At 39.7% G+C, this 17825-nt stretch overlaps 1 non-coding gene across 1 annotated transcript; it reads right to left on the bottom strand.

Annotated features, from left to right (window-relative positions):
• Positions 1 to 5870: 5870 nt before the first annotated feature.
• Positions 5871 to 5973, bottom strand: LOC112649592 (U6 spliceosomal RNA). Its single transcript, XR_003129653.1, has one exon. It is a non-coding gene; the product is annotated as a U6 spliceosomal RNA (small nuclear RNA).
• Positions 5974 to 17825: the final 11852 nt, after the last annotated feature.

Below are 17825 nucleotides of genomic sequence, written 5' to 3'. Positions count from 1 at the left end.
ATTTGTTGAATGACTAAATGATGTAAAATTCCTATCCAGTATCATTGTTCATAATATGAAGAAAGTATGTGATAAAAAGACACAAATGTGAGACACTTAACTATAGAGAACAAACTGAGGGTTGCTGGAGGGGAAAGAAGGATGAGGTAACTGGGTGATGGGGATTAAGGAGGGCACATGATGTAGTGAGCACTGGGTGTGATATGCAACTGATGAATCACTAAATTCTACCCCTGAAATTAGTAATGCACTATATATTAACTATCTTGAATTTAAATAAAACAACAATAAAAGGCATAAATGCACTGTTCTTGTTTTGTTTTTTTTTTAAGATTTTTTTTAAGATTTATTATTATTATTTTTTTTTAGGGACGGGGAGGAGCAGAGGGAGAGAGAAACTCAAGCGGACTCCACACTAAGTGCTGAGTGCAATGTGGGGCTCAATTCCATGACTCCGATATCAGGACCCTGAGATCAGGATTTGAATTGAAACCAATAGATGCTCAACTACTGAGCTACACAGGCACCCTTTAAGATTTTTTAAAAAGTAATCTCTACACTCAATATGGGGCTCGAACTTAAAATTTCAAGATCAAGAGTCTTGCACTCCGCCAACTGAGCCAGCCAGGCACCCTGCACTGTTCTTGTATTTAAACAAGACTTAAAATTTCTTTTTTAATTAAAAATTTTTAATTTCAACATTTTTAAACATTGATTTTATATGTTACATTTTTTAAAAGATTTTATTTATTTGACAGAGGGTGAACAAGCATGAATGGAGAGGGTGTGAGAAGGGAGAGTGGCAGAGGGAGAAGCAGATGCCCCACTGGGCAGGGAGTCGGATGCAAGTCTCAACTCAATCCCAGGACCCTAAGATCTGACCTGGGCTGAAGGCAGACACTTAACTGACTGAGCCACTCAACACACTCCTATATGCCACATTTAATAGCAAAGCTTAAAAATAAAAATATCTGAGCTTAATATATTTTGTTATTAATAAAATAAAAATTGGGGCACCTGGCTGGCTCAGTTGGTAGAGCATGTGACTCCTGATTGGGGGTTGTAAATTTGAGCCCCATGTTGGGTGTAGAGATTACTTTAAAAAATAATAAAATCTCTACTTATAAAAATATTTATTTATTTATTTTAGAGAGAGAATTTGTGAGCAAGCAGGGGGAGGGACAGAAAGAGAGAGACCTGAAGCATATTCCCTGCTGAGTATGGAGCCCTATCTGGGGCTCCTTCCCAGGACCCTGAGATTGTGACCTGAGCCGAAATCAACTGACTGAGCCACCCAGGTCCCCCCAAATAATACAATCTTTAAAATCCTTAAAAATAATAGATAAAATAAAAATAAGTTAATCTTCTAAACATTCAGTCATTGGTATTTTGGCATCTTATAAAATTTCTAGAGCATGAGAATCAAATCATAATCAATCCTTTCTTGTAGCAATTAATTTGCCAGAAAATATTTTTGTTGTTTGATTGTCTACTTTAATTCAAATGAGTATATTATATCTTGAGCTCCTGGTGGAGTTCCAGCCACATGTCATAATTTAAGAGTGTTCCTTGTTCAAATAACGTGTGGAAAATTCTGTTTGGTCTATTTTTTTAAAAAGATTTATTTATTTATTTATGATAGACAGAGAGAGAGAGAGAGGCAGAGACACAGGAGGGGGGAGAAGCAGGCTCCATGCCAGGAGCCAGATGTGGGACTCGATCCCGGGATTCCAGGATCACGCCTTGGGCCAAAGGCTGGCGCTAAACCCCTGAGCCACCCAGGGATCCCCTGTTTGGTCTATTATAGAAACTACTCCAGGGGGCACCTGGGTGGTTCAGTCGGTTAAGCGTCTGCCTTTGGCTCAGGTCATGATCTCAGGGTCCTGAGATTGAGCCCCACGTGGGGCTCCCTGCTCAGCGGGGACTCTGCTTCTCCCTCTCCCCCCACTCCCTCCCCCAACTCATGTTCTCCCTCTTTCTAATAAATAAAGAAAATTAAAAAAAAAACTACTTCATCTCCTTGATCCTTTACTTAAGTTCCTGGAGTTTCTCCAGCTTGATAACTTCATATGGTTGTGTGTTTTTCTTCTGATTAAAAATAATTATTTTTTTTAATTTTAAGTAGGCTTCACATCCAACACGGGGCTTCAATTCAGGACCCTGAGATCAAGAGTTGCAGACTCCATGGACTGAGCCAGCTGGGCACCCCTCTCCTGATTTGTCAATGTAAGAAAGCCTGAATCTTTCCACACCAATGGCTCTGCCATTGTATTGCTTTTCCACTAAGAGGGAGCAATTCAATTTTTCCCTCTGAGAGGATTTATTTTTTGTATCTAATCCTTAATGGCTATTGACTTTGGCTTCATATTTCTCTTGAAATGGCTGAAAATGTCTATGGAGTTAATGTATTTTTGACTCCTTGTCCTCCTCAGAGTAGTCTATGTGACAAGCTTTCTGGAATTTTCTTTTTTTAAAACACCTTTTCAAGAAGTTTATGTATGTATTTTGTATGTATGTATTTATGTAATCTCTACACCCAATATGGGACTCAAACTCACAACCCCGAGGTCAAGAGTCACATTAGCCAGCCAGTTGCCTCTTGAAATTTTCTTTTTCTGCCATTTTAACTGGTAGTTGATTTGAAATTTCGGGGCTGGGGTGCTTCTAAATGTTAGATTCTTTCCTCAGACCCTCCTTGCACAAGCTAGAAAAGTATACATATTATGTATGTATGTATAATATACCTATCATTATGTATGTATCAAATGTATGCATATACTTGTACATATTTGTTCACTGTGGCAGATTTTGAGTAGTATGTTAGTATTGTGAGTGATTAAAATATATTCCATTATGTATACATATTGCTATGGTCTGAATGTTTGTCCCAAATTCATATGTTGAAATCCTAATGTTCCATGTGATGGTATTAGAAAGTGAGGCTTTTGAGGGGTGACTGGGTATGACAGTGGAGCCCTCATGAATGGGATTAGTGTTCTTATAAAAAGAGACCCCCCACAAGGCATCCTAACTCCTTTCTCCATGTGAGCATACAATGAGAGATCTGCTACCCAGGAGAGGGCCCTCACCTGACCAAGCTGGCTGGCATCTTAATCTCAGACTTCCAGCCCCCAAAACTGCGAGCAATAAATTTCTGTTGTTCATGAGCCACCCTGTCTGTGGTATTTTGTTATAGCAGCCCAAATGGACTAAGACACATGTGCATACACACACACATACGAATATACATATATTCATACACACGAGTATGTGCGACTATTATGTATGCATATACATAAAGTTTATGTATATACTTCCCATGCAAGTTTGTCTACTTTTGCTCCATATACATGGACTATACCTGTCCATAGACAAAATATAGTATCTCTCCTCCATTTCATTGCCTGTTTCTAAAATGAATGGGCTACTCCTGCTTCCCCTTCCTTTGCCCCTTCGTCCATAGCCACCTGCCAGCTGGACTCTCTTCACTGCTTGATACAATCTTGCCTGCAAGTGCTTGCCACATTCAATAACCTTTCTCCAATCCTCACTACCTGGCTCTGCACTGTTTCTTGTTCTCTCCCTCTTGAATCTCTTCTCCATTAAAGGCTCCCATGGTGGGGGGGGAGGGAGAGAAGATGAAAAAAAAAAAAGAAAAGAAAAGATTGGTATGGCCTGGTCCCTGTGACATGAAAGGATGGGGTCCTGGGCCAATGTCCTGCTTTGCCACTCCCTATTTGCAGGCCAGTTTCCAGTCCCCATCTCTGGCTTCTCACATCCTATGTGTTTCTTAGCTGGATGTTCTGCTGTTTCTTTTTTTTTTTTTTTTTTTTTTTTTTTGTTCTGCTGTTTCTTTAAGCCGAACATGCCAGAAATACAGCTCCTTATCTTCTACAAAGCCAGCTTCCCTAGTTTCTCTTTTTCTGTCCATGACATCATCACCAAGCATGAAACCTGAGTCATCTTTGACTCCTTTCTTGACTTTACACCCACACTCATCTAGTCTTGCTGATTATTAAAAAAAAGTTTGAATTTATGAAATATTTCAAATATATAGAAAGGAACATAAAATAAACACCTATTTGACCACGGATCAGACATGACAAATCCAAATATTTTGCCAAATGGGCTTCAGAGTTTTTCTTTAATCTTCAAAATTTTTGTTCCATGGGGCACCTGGCTGGCTCTGTTGGAAGAGTGTGCAACTCTCGGTCTTGAGGTTGTGGGTTCAAGTCCTGCATTGGGTATAGAGATTACTTAAAGAAACAAAATCTTAAAAAAAAAAACTGGAACAAATATTTTATTCATTTATTTACTTTAGGTTTCTTTACATAATCTCTACACCCAACATGGGGCTTAAACCCACAAAACTGAGATCGGGAGTCATATGGTCTACTGATTGAGCCAGCCAGGAGCCCTTGTTCCAGTTTTATTGAACTATAATTGACATACATCTCTGTACAAACTTAAGTATAGGGCACAATGACTCGACGTACATACATTGCAAAACAATTATCACAGTAAATATAGTTAACATCCATCTCCTCACATAGTTATTAAAAAAATTTCAGAGTTTCTCAAGAAATAAAACATTGTTAATATATTGAAATATCCTCTATCCCTTTCCTCAATCCTCTTCCCCACTCCCTTAGAGGTAACCACTATCTGAATTCTGTGTATAACTTCCCATGCAAGGTTTGATAGTCTTACTACATATACATTTATCTATTAATAATATATAATACTGTTTTGTATATTTAAAAGTTTTACAGAAATGGTATATTGTACCTATCATCCTACAAATCGCTTTTGTAATTCAACATAATGATTTTTAAAAATTTTTTATTTAAATCCAATTTAGTTGACATATAGTGCATTATTAGTTTCACGGGTAGAATTTAGTGATTCATCAGTTGCACGTCACACCCAGTGCTCATTACATCACGTGCCCTCCTTAATGCCCATCACTCAGTTACCCTATCCCCCCAACCCCCTCTGCTCCAGCAACCCTCAAGTTGTTTCTTAGTTAAGAGTCTCTTATGGTTTGTCTACCTCTTTGTTTTTATCTCATTTTATTTTTCCTTCCCTTCCCCTATGTTCACCTGTTTTGTTTCTTAAATTCCACATATGAGTGAAATCACATATTTGTCTTTCTCTGACTTATTTCACTTAGCATAATACCCTCTAGTTCCAACCATATCATTGCAAATGGCAAGATTTAATTCTTTTTGGTGGCTGAGTAATATTCCAGTGCAGTGTGTGTGTGTGTGTGTGTGTGTGTATGCCACATCTTCTTTATCCATTCATCTGTCATTGAATATCTGGGACAGAGTATTATGTCCATCGAAATAATGATTTTGAGTATTATTCATACTAATACATGCATACCTAGCTCATTCCTTTGAACTGTTATAAGCAATCCCATTGTATGAATATGCTGTAATTTATTTACCCATTATCTTACTGATGTACAATTGTTTTTCCAAGTTTTCACCATCACTAGTCATACTGGAATGACCTTTTGTTTTTTTTTTAAAGATTTTATTTATTTATTCATGAGAGACACACAGAGAGAGGCAGAGACACAGGAGAGGGAGAAGCAGGCTCCGTGCAGGGATCCCTATGTGGGACTTGATCCCAGGACTGGGATCATGCCCTGAGCCAAAGGTGGACACTCAACAGCTGAACCGCCCAGGCGTCCCGACATTTTTTTTTTTAAATATGGAACACGGGATGCCTGGTTGGCTCAGTCAGTGGAGCATGTAGTCCTTGATCTGGGGCGGGGGGGTGGGCAGGGGCAGGTTTGAGTTCAAGCTCCACATTGGGTGCAGAGATTACTTAAAAATAAAATCTTTTAAAACATAATAAAATAAAATATGGAACGCTTCATGAATTTACATGTCATCCTTGCATGGGGCCATACTAATCTCTGTATCGTTCCAATTTCAGTGTCTTTGCTGCCCAAGTCAGCAGGGGAAAGATCATTCTTGTACACGTTTCCTTGTGCAACCATGTAGGTTTCTCTGGAGTTTATATAGGACCATCCTCACCTTTCCCATGAACTAGCAATTTATGAAAATTCCCTTCTCTTCTCATCCTCATGATTGTTATTATCAGACTTCCTTCTAAATGCATTCACATTCTGGAGGCACCTGGGTGGTTCAGTGGGTTAAGAGTCTGCCTTCAGATCAGGTCATGAACCTGGGGTCCTGGGATCAAACCCTACATTAAGCTCTCTGCTCAGTGGGGAGCCTGCTTCTCCCTCTCCCTCTGCAGCTCCCTGATAATTGTGCTCTCTTACTCTCTCTCCTTCTGTCAAATAAATAAATAAACTCTTATTTTTAAAAAAGCATTCACATTCTGTTCTATTTAAGTATTTCATTATTCTGGGATTTATTTTTGTCCACGGTGTGTGGTAGTGATCTAACATTATCAATGTATTCCATTTGGACAACCAATTTTTTCCAGAATCATTTAATAAACAGTCTATCCTCTCTTTTCTTATTTATAAAGTCACCTCAGTCAAGTAACAAGTTTCCATATATGAGTGAGTCTGTCCTGGCTTCTCTGTTCCATTCCATTAAAACTCTTAACCTATTCTTTGTCCAATACCACAATGTCTTCATTGCTATATTTTTATAAAAGTCATCATATCTGGTAAGGAAAATTCACTCTTACTGTTCTTCAGAATGTGTGAGTTATTGACACTTTTCACTTCCATACAATTGGAGGACCAACTTATCAAATTTCATGCACACACACACACACACACACACAAACCTATGGGGTTTTTATTGGAATTGTCTTGAATTTACAGATCAGTTGGGGGACAACTGATCTCTTCATGATACTGTGTCTTCCCACTATTGAATGTAGTGTACTCCTCTCTTCGGTAATGTCATCTTCTAATTTTCACTAAAAAGTTTTTAAATATCTTTTATTCAATTTGCTTAACAAAAAGCTAGTTGTTTAATAGCTTTTGTCCTATTATGAGTATGATTTTTTTTCTATTTTATTTTTTGATTAGTCATCCTTATTATATAGAATCCAATTGAACATATATATTTTTTGAACATATATATTTTTATTTTTAATAATATATTTATTATTTTATTATATATTATTAAATATATATATTTTTTAAAGTAAGCCCTAGGTCCAATGTAGGACTTGAACTCACGACCCTGAGATCAAGAGTCACATGCTCCAACTGAGCCAGCCAGGCACACCCACTGGTTAACTATTTAGAAAAAAAGTCTATTTATTATCACCCCACTCCAGGCACATTAAAGGATAAAAATAAATCAGTAAAACCATAAAAATCTAGAAGACAGCATAAGTAATATTTATCTGATCTCTAGAAGAGGAAAATTGTTCTGTGTATGGGGGTGGGGAAGCAAGAGATTGATCATGTAAACCTCTGTAAATCAAAGGATCATGAATTAAAAGAGAACAATAAGCCAGGCACAGGAATAATGTACTTATTACATGAAGAGCTGATAATGAACACAGAAAGACCCCAACAGAGAAATGATGAGCACAAGACTGATCTGTCCGCAAAGGGGGAGACAAAAATAATGAAGGTTTGAGAAGTTGTTCAGCCCCACTCAAAATTCCAGAAAGGTAAAATAAAACAATAATTAAATCTCATTTCTTGCCTAGCAAATTGGCAAACATTTTTTTGAAGTGAGACCATTGGCGAGTTAGAAACTCCTGTTCATTGTTGATGCTTCTTTTTAGCTTTTTAGTAAAACAATGTGATAGTGCAGCGGGCGTTTGAAACACTCATTTGTGGGTCCATCACCTTTTGAACAGCATTTCTGTTAGGGTTGCCAGATTTAGCACATACAAATATAGGACACCCGGTTAACTTGGGAGTTTCAGATAAACAACGAATAATTTTTAGGTGTAATTATGTCCCATAAGTAATTGGGATATACTTATATTAAATATTATTCATAACTTACCTGAAATTTGAACTTAACCAGGTATCCTGTATTTTATCTGGCAACTTTCATTTTTATATTTGTGGAAATTCCAAGCTTACAGGCCCCAGCTCAGATTCTCAGTGTATCTTGCAGCTAGCCCGCAAGAGGGTGACCTCAGCTTTGCTTTCAGGAGACTTAGACTTGACAGTGAGGGTGGTAATTAAACCAGGCTCTGCATGGAGCTTCTCTTTTTGCTGACATAGATGATGAAAGGAGAGATCCTGCTTTTTTCTGGTGCTGGCGACAGTGTAGGGCAGTGGGGTTTTTTTATAGTGAGGTTCAAAGCCACTGTGTACGTACAACTCTAGGATGTGCCATTTACTTAGGCCATGATCTTTTACATTAAGCTTGTTCAGTGACCTGGTTTGGAGCATCATTTCTGGCAGTTTGGACTCGATTATCCAGTCCTGCCAACAATTCTGTGAAAAACTCCACGTTCTTTAGCAAACTCCTTTTCTGCTTACCCTTTCAGAGACAGCATCTACTGCTCTTGATTAAGAATCCTGGCTGACTGGGGCGCCTTCCTGGCTCAGGCAGTGGAGCATGCGACGTGGATTCTAGCCCCATGTTGGATGTATAGATTATCTAAAAATAAAGTCTTAAAAAAAGCCCGAATCCTGCCTGATAGACTGTATGTATCAAGAGCCTTAAAAACATGCATAGGGCAGCCGGGGTGGCTCAGCGGTTTAGCGCGGCCCTCAGCCCAGGGCCTGGTCCTGGAGACCCGGTATCGAGTCCCACGTCGGGCTCCCTGCATGGAGGCTGCTTCTCCATCTGCCTCTCTCTCTCTCTCTCTCTCTCTCTGTGTGTGTGTTTCTCATGAACAAATAAATAAAATCTTTTTAAAAAATGCATAAACAGGGCACCTGGGTAGCTCAGTTAAGTGTCCGCCTCCCCCTTGAAATGTGATCCCAGGGTCCTGGGACTGAACCCCACATCCCACTCCTTGCCTCTGCCTCTCCCTCCGCAGCTCCCCGTGCTTGTGTGCACGCGCGCCTACAGTTTTTCTGTCAAATAAATAATACAATCTTTAAAAAAATGCATGTTAAGTCCCCATCCTAAGACATTTATTTAAGTGTGCACTCTGTACTGTGGATGAAAATTTGCGCACGAGAGTGTTCATCTAAGTGTTTTTGAGAAATCTGAAAAAAACTGGAAACAATCTAAACCTATAATATCTAGTTTTAGAAATCGGGACTCTGTGCAGTCATTAAATGGAATTGTTAGAGGAATATTTAAGAACATGGAAAAATGCTATAATAATAAGGGACAAAAGATAAAAATTTACATATGTCGAATTATCTTTATTGTGTGAAAACAAAGAAACAAAGGCAGGAAAAAAAGCTGGAAGAAAATATACCAAAACGGGATTGCTCTGGGTTATCAGCTTCTTTTTTTTTTCCTGCTCTTTTATACTTTTTGATTTGTTATACAATGAATAAGAATTACTCTTGTAGGAGTGCCTGGCTGGGTCAGCGCTGGAGCCTGCGACTCCATCTCAGGGTTGTGAGTTCGAGCTCCATGTTTGGCGTAGAGATTACTTAATAAATAAATTTTTAAAAATTGCTCTTGGGATGCCTGGGTGGCTCAGAGGTTAAGAATCTGCCTTCGGCTCAGGGCATGATCCCAGTCCCGGCATCAAGTCCCACATCGAGCTCCCTGCAGGGAGCCTGCTTCTCCCTCTGCCTGTGTGTCTGCCTCTCTTTCAGTGTCTCTCATGAATAAATAAATAAGTAAGTAAATAAATAAATAAGTTTGCTGCTGTGGTCATAAAAAGAAATCTCTTCTCTAAACCTATTGGACCATCTATATCCTACCAGGCAGACACATTTACATTGTGCAAACAAACTGGGTGATTTCTGTGGGGGTGGGGATTCCATAGGAATGGGACTTTTTTTTTGTTTGTTGTTTATTTTGTTTGAAGATTTATTTATTTTAGAAAGAGAGCCCAAGTGAGAGGGGCAGAAGGAGAGGGAGAGAGAATCTGAAGCAGACAATCCCACAACCCTGAGATAGCAACCCAAATGGAAAACAAGAGCAGATGTTCAACAGACTGCCACCCAGGCGCCCCTGTAGGAATGGGATTTTAGAGTGACATCTCAAGTCAGGCCATGAGAAAAGAATAATAAAAGAGCTCACTGCTTCTTTCAATGCCATTAACAACAGAACTTCTGGAGAAATACCTCCCAAGCCCTTTAAAGTAATATCTTACTTTGATGGATTCTCATTGTTTGCTTTTTCATTTGCTTAGGAGGGACCCTAACTCCCTTCTGGCATCATTTTTGGGAATCCCTCCTGTACGACGTGGAAAAATCTAGCCAAGCAGATCTAAATATTATAATCTGGTTAACATTTTCAACAAAATGCATCTTTTTGGAGTGTACATTTTTACTAGATAATGAGTAACTTTAAAAGGTATTTAAAAACAATTTTTTAGGATTTTATTTTTAAGTAATCTCTACACCCAATCTGGGGCTCAAACTCATGACTCAGAGATCAAGAGTTGCATGTTCTACCCACTGAGCCAACCAGGCACACCTAAATGGCATTTTTCGAAAAAGATTTTATTTTTAAGTAATCTCTATACCCAGCAATGGTGTTCGAACTCACAACCCCAAGATCAAGAGTCATATGCTCAGTTAACTGAGCCAGCCAGGTACCCCAAATGACATTTTTATATTATAGCAAACTTGGATATATTATGTAGTAAAGAGCAAAATTTGTGTGGATTTTTTTTAAAGATTTTATTTATTCATGAGAGACACAGAGAGAGAGAGAGAGAGGCAGAGACACAGACAGAGGGAGAAGCAGGCTCCACGCAGGGAGCCCGATGTGGGACTTGATCCCAGGTCTCCAGGATCACGCCCTGGGCTGAAGGCAGCGTTAAACCGCTGAGCCACACAGAGATCCCCTGTGTGGATTTTTAAAGTGAAATCAAGACTTCAATGAAATGTTATGCTTCAGCATTCATACACCTCTACTTTGGAATATTTCTGTGGAAAAATGTGGAAGGACAGAAGGGCATACTTTTGCTTCTCTGTTAGGTAGGTATTCAATTTCTCACTGTATCTGAACCATATGGTTCTTCACAGAACATCTCTGTCTGACTGCAGACTGACTGACATTTTTGGGGGGAAGGAAGCTTTCAAATTTTATTTATCTTTAGTATCTATCAAATTTCTTTTTTTAAAAAAAGATTTTATTTACTTATTCATGAGAGACACACACACACACACAGAGGCAGAGACACAGGCAGAGGGAGAAGCAGACTCCATGCAGGGATCCCAATGTGGGACTCGATCCCGGGTCTCCGGGATCACGCCCTGAGCCAAAGGCAGGCACTCAACAGCTGAGCCACCCAGGCGTCCCTTTCTTTTTCTTTTTTAAAGATCTTAGAGAGTCAGTGGGGGCAGGGGCAGGGATGGAGGGACACAGAGGATCTCAAGAAGACTTCCTGCTGAGTGCAGAGCCTGATCCCATGATCCCAAGATCACGACATGAGCATTTCTGTGGGTGAGACATGCCACAGAGAAACTGTCTTCTCCTCAGCCTCATTATTTATAGAGACATACGAAGGCTGGTAGACTTTGGTTGGTTCTATCACCAGCACTGGAAATCTGAATCCATTAGTAGCTTCATTTGTTGCCTCAAAAATCATATCTAACCAGAAGTTAAGCCATTCTTGTCTGGATGAATGTTCAGTAATGGATTTCTTGAAGCGCTGAATTAATAACAAGTTCTGAACTAATGACCGGAGGTACCAAACTGGAGGTCTCAGTTTGAACAACCTCTCTGCCGCCTGGACCGCCTTCCCAACATCATTGGCCAACACACCGACGGTGACAAACTGACCCACATCCCAGTAATTGCTCATTTTCTCCAAGCTCCCTTTCCTTCCCCACAAGGAGTCTGGAGTCTGGGGGCAAGGATGGTAACTGAGGCTCATTTTACTTAACAACTTGGGATTTATTTGGAGTAAAAAATGTTGTAGTATATATATAATGGAATATTATTCAGCCATTAAAAATGAGGAAATCCTACCATTTGTGACATGGATAAACCTTGAAGGCACTGTGCTAAGACAGACAAAAAAAGACAAACACTATATGATCTCACACGTGGAATCTAAAATAAACCAAACCCAAACCCATCAGGGCACCTGGCTGGCTCAGTCAGTGAAGCATGCAACTCCTGACCTCGGGATTGTGAGTTCAAGTGCCACTCTCATAGAAAACGGAAACTCATAGAAAAAAAATCAGATGAAAAGGATAGAATAGGGAATATAGTTAATAATATTGTAGTAGGGGCCCCTAGGTGGCTTAGTCAGTTAAACGATTGATTCTTGATTTCAGCTCAGGTCATGAGATCGAGCCCCACATCGGGCTTGAGATCCTTTCTCTCCTTCCTCTGTCCCTCCCCTCACTCATGTGCTCTTTCTCTCTAAAATAAATAAATCTTTAAAAAAATAATATTGTAGTAACATTGTATGGTGACAGATGGTGACTACAATTATCATGGTAAGCACATGAGTATTGTATAGAATTGTTAGATCAATATATTGCACTCCTGAAACTAACATGCCATTTATTGTTAATTATACAGCAATTAAAAAAAGAGATCAGGGATGCTTGAGTGGCTCAGTTGGTAGAATTCACAACTGTTGATTTTAGGGTCGTGAGTTCAAGCCCCACATTGGGTGCAGAACTTACTTAGAGAGAGAGAGAGAAAGAGATAAGACTTGTAATTACAAGTGGGGGCAAGGGTGAGGGGGAATTGGAGAAAAGTGGTCAAAAGGTACAAACTTCCAGTTATAAGATAAATAAGTACTAGAGATACAGTTCAGTGTGATGAGAATAGCTAACACTGCTATGTGATATATGGGAAAGTAGTTAAAGGGTAAATCCTATGAGTTCTCATCATAAGTAGAATTTCTTTTCTTTTTCCTTTTTCCTTTTCCTCATTCTCTTCTTTGAGATTTTTTTTTTTTATTTTTAAGTGATCTCTACACCTAATGTGGGGCTCAAACTTACAACCCGAGATCAAGAGTTGCATGCTCTACCATCTAAGTCAGCCAGGTGCTCCTCTTTTGTTCTTCTTCTTTTTTTAAATTTTATTTATTTATTTATTTATTTATTTATTTATTTATTTATTTATTTATTTATCTGAGTAAGCAAGAGCAAGAGAAAGACAGAGAGAGAGAGCACAGAGGGAGAGGGAGAAGCAGACTCCCTGATGAGCAAGGAGCCCAACACGGGACTTGATCCCAGGACCCTGAGATCATTACCTGAGCCAAAGACAGATGCTTAACTGCCTGAGCCATCCAGGTGCCCCCGCCCCTCTTTTCTTTTATTGTAACTATTCGAGAAGATGGATGTTAGCCGAACCTATTGTGGTAATCGTCTCACAATACATATATATGAAGCCATCATTCTGTATGCCTTAAACTTGTACAGTGGCATATATCAATTATTTATTCTTGCTTTCTTTTTATTTTATAAAGTAAGCTCTATACGTAGAGCACCTGGGTGGCTCAGTCGGTTAGTGCCTGACTCAGGTTGTGATCTCAGAGTTGTGGGATTGAGCCCTGTGTCTGGCTCAGCATGAAGTCAGCTCGTCCCTCCCTCTCTGCTACTTCCCCACCTCAAATAAATAAATAAACAAACAAATAAATAAGATATTTTTAAAAAGAGAGAAAGTAAGCTCTATGCCCAATGTGGGGTTCAAACTCATGACATGGAGATTAAGAGTTGCATGCTCTAGTGACTGAGCCAGCCAGGAGCTCCAATTATTTTTTTAAATAAAACTGGAAAAAAAGATTAATTCAACACAACCGAGTAAATGGATAGTAAGGATTTCTTTTTCCTCCTCAAAGGTTGCACAGAGTTTTTCTTTTGTTACTTGGTTTATGTTCTAAAATTTTGTGTGAGACTGGATAACAATGTTATCTCTATTTCAACTTTACTCAATATGTGCCAGAAATCAAGTGTCACCACAGAGGACTTTGTTATCAAGGCTTTCCAGATACATTGTACGATTGCAGAATCAGACCTCCAGCTTGTAGGTTCCTCTTGATAATGTCTTAAGTAAACCTTCGTCCTTTTTTTTTTTTTGAAGATTTTATTTATTCATTCATGAGATACACAGAGAGAGAGAGAGAGAGAGAAAGAGAGAGAGAGACGCAGAGACACAGGCAGAGGGAGGAACAGGCTCCATGCAGGGAGCCCAAGGTGGGACTTGATCCTGGGTCTCCAGGATCATGCTCCGGGCGGAAGGCGGCGCTAAACCTCTGAGCCACCCAGCCTGCCCAACCTTCGTCCTTTTGTAATATTTTCCTCCAAACCCTAACGGTGATCTTTGTTCTCTGAAGTGATTACAGAGCATTTCTGGCTAAACTGAAACACTGAGATTTTAGGAGTGGAGGGTCAGAGTCCTGTGAAAACTTTAATGGAACACACATTCATTGATTCCATTTATTCATTCATTATTGTAAGAATATTTATTAAGCATCTACTATGTATCCAAAAGTAAACCAGAATTTTATTTTGCTGAGTTGTTCTAAAAAAAAAAAAGGCATCTGTTATGTATTAGGCATTGTTCTAGTTGCTGGGGATTCAGTGATGAGCCAAACCTGACACCTAACTCTCAAGGAGCTCTTACCTAGTGCAAGAGGTAGGTCTTAATTAAATAAGCCACAAATGCATGAATAATTATCATCAGAATAACATAAACAGGCCTTCACAGCCATCTCAACTTTTCTCTGTCATATCGACAAGAGTGCCCAGAACGTGGGATTATTCTTGTCTCTATGTTCTTCCTACAATGGGATTATACATGTGCATCCTTTGCTGTGCAACTTTGCAGCGCCATCCCACCCAGTAGAGTAAGTGGAATCTATTTCCCCTTTCCATGGACTTTGGGCTTCGTCATATGACCTTTTTTGACCACTGACTCCATTTGGCCCATATTCAAAGTTTTGAGCAGAGGCCTTAAGGGGTGTTGCATTTTTGTATTTTTGCTGTTGTATTCTTGTATTTCTGCTTCCTTCTCATGTTCTTGCCATCCACTAAAAGATGAGTAGGCTACTGGTAGCTGCTGCTCTTTGGCATGGGTCCTGAATCAAGGAACAGTCCTGAACTCATGCCTAAGAAGTTAGGCTCACTAAGCCTAGGAGGCCCACAGCCAGCCCACACAACCACAAGCAAGAGAGCAAGATTTGTAAGTATCTGAGATTTGTGAGCTTGCTACTGCAGCAAAGGAAAGAGTCCATCAGTTTATGAATATTTACTGAGTACCTACTATATGCCAGGCATTGGGCTAGAGGCTGGGATTAAGTAGTTAGCAAAACCTGACCATGTTCTCATGAAAATCACAAACTCCCTCTTCCTCTTGTTTGGCTCATGTATTTGTTTCTCATTCGTTCTGTTTATTTCCTCCTTAAGGTGGAGCCAGCACAATGTATCAAGAACATGCCTGAGATCCCAATGCTTTTTGGTCTGGTCTTGAGTTTCCACCTCCTACCAATTCCTCAGTATTTTTTTAGCCTTTCTTTGGGCTCCTAGAACAGAGGTATTACCCTCACATTTTCATTTCCAATGGCATGGAAAATCTGTCTTAAGTGGTAAAAAACTTGCCAGTAACTGAGTGCCTTCAAGATGTTTCATGATGGAAGCAGAGTATGCCTAGGGCCTGGCTGTTTTCCAGCTGATCCCAAGCATGAAAGTTAGAGGCCTTCCCACCTTTGTTCTGTGAGAAGACATTTCCTTACTCTTGAAGCTTTGATAGAACTGATAGGGCCTCTGCTCCAAAGTTGTGAACTCGTTCAAGAGTTATAGCAGGGGAGCCTGGGAGGCTCAATCCCTTAACCGTCTGACTTGGTTTTGGCTCAGGTCATGATCTCAGGAGGATTGTGGGATTAAGCCTCATGTTGGGCTCTACACTCAGCATGGAGTCTGCTTGCCCCTCTCTCTCTGCCCCTCTCCCCACTCATTTTTTTCTCTCTCTAAAAATAAATAAAAGTCTTAAAAGAAAGTTACAGTAAAGAATATCAAATGTTATTTACATCATCTTATTTAATCTTCCCAGTACTGCTAAGGTGTAAGTCTTCATGAAAAACATTAACTGAGCGCTTACTATGTGCCAGACATTATTTCAGATGCTTGGGAATATATCATCGAATGAAACAGACGAAGATCTCTGCCCTTGTGGGCAGTGGGGGAAGACAAAAAAGAAACAATTACCATGTTTAATAAATTAATTAAACAATATGTCAGAACATCATAATTACTACGTAAAAAAATATGACTAAGTATGATTACCTCCTTTGGAAATGGAGTATTAGTTTTAGATCTGTGTTCAAATCTAAGCCTGCCACTTAATAACTGGGTGATTTTTTTTAAAATTACTTATTCATGAGAGACACAAGACTAGGAGAGAGGCAGACACAGGCAGAGGGAGAAGCAGGCTCCATGCAGGGAGCCCGAGGCAGGACCTGATCCCAGATCCGGGGATCAAGACCCAAGCTGAAGGCAGGCACCCAACCACTGAGCCACCCAGGTGTCCCAATAACTGGGTGATTTTGTGTAAGCTGTTTAACTTCTCTGAGCCTTAGTTTCCTAATCCATACAACCAAAATAGAACCTCTCGTGAAGTGCTATTTTATAAAATGTTTATTCATTTAAAGATTTTTAATTTATTTATCTGACAGAGCACAAGCAGGGGGAGAGGGAGAAGCAGGCTCTCGACTGAGCAGGGAGCCCCATGTGGGTCTCCATCCCAGGACCCTGAGATCATGACCTGAGCCGAAGGCAGATGCTTAACCAACTGAGCCACCCTGGCACCCCTTGAAGTACTATTTTAAGAACTGAGATAATGCAGGTAAAATGCTTGCCGTAGTGCCTGACCCATGGTAAGTGCTCAGTGGCTGGTAACTGCCTCTGCTGTGAATTCATATATGTTGTCTGTGGTCAGAGAGATCTAAGGTGCGTGGTTAGAATTGGCAACCACGTCTTCTATTTTAAGCTTTGAAGTATAGAAATAATTTCAAAATTACCAAAAACTTGCAAAAATAAGAATGGAAATACCTATTATTGTTGTTATAGCTCATTTGTACCTGCTCTCTTTCTGTGTATACATATTTTTTTCTGAGCCATTTGAGAATAAGTTATATAATTTTTGACCTATTAACCCTAAATACTTCACTGTTTATTTCCTAAGAATAGGGATATTATTGGAGAATCCTGGATGGCGCAGTCGGTGAGGCATCCAACTCTTGGTTTCATCTCAGGGTTGAGCCCTGCATTGGGTGGGCTCCATGCTCAGTTCTGAGTCTGCCTCTCCCCATTGCTCTTTCTCTCTAAAATAAATAAATAAGTAAGTAAACTTTAAAAAAAAGAGTAGGGATATTCTTTTTACTTGACCACAGTACAGTTACCAACTTCAGTAAATTTAATATTAATACAATTTTTTTTACAATTTTATGTAATCTGTCATTGTATTCCAATTTTGTCAATTGACCCAATGATGTTCTCTTTTTTAAAAAAGATTTTATTTATTTATGAGAGACACACACAGAGAGAGGCAGAGACACAGGCAGAGGAAGAAGCAACTGCCAAGCAGGGAGCCCGACGTGCGACTCGATCCCGGCACTCCAGGATTACAACCTGAGCCGAAGGCAGGCACTAAACCTCTGGGCCACCCAGGTGTCCTCTCAATGATGTTCTGTAAAGAACTCCTCCCATACAGGTTCCAGGCTAGGATCAGGTGTGTATTTAATCGCCATATCTCTCTTATCTCCTTTAATCTGGAAACATTTTCATAGACTCTCTTTGTTTTTATGAC

The sequence above is a fragment of the Canis lupus genome, chromosome X (genome assembly GCF_003254725.2).
Source record: "Canis lupus dingo isolate Sandy chromosome X, ASM325472v2, whole genome shotgun sequence".
NCBI lineage: Eukaryota > Metazoa > Chordata > Mammalia > Carnivora > Canidae > Canis > Canis lupus.
This window is presented reverse-complemented; position numbering and strand designations above follow the sequence as displayed.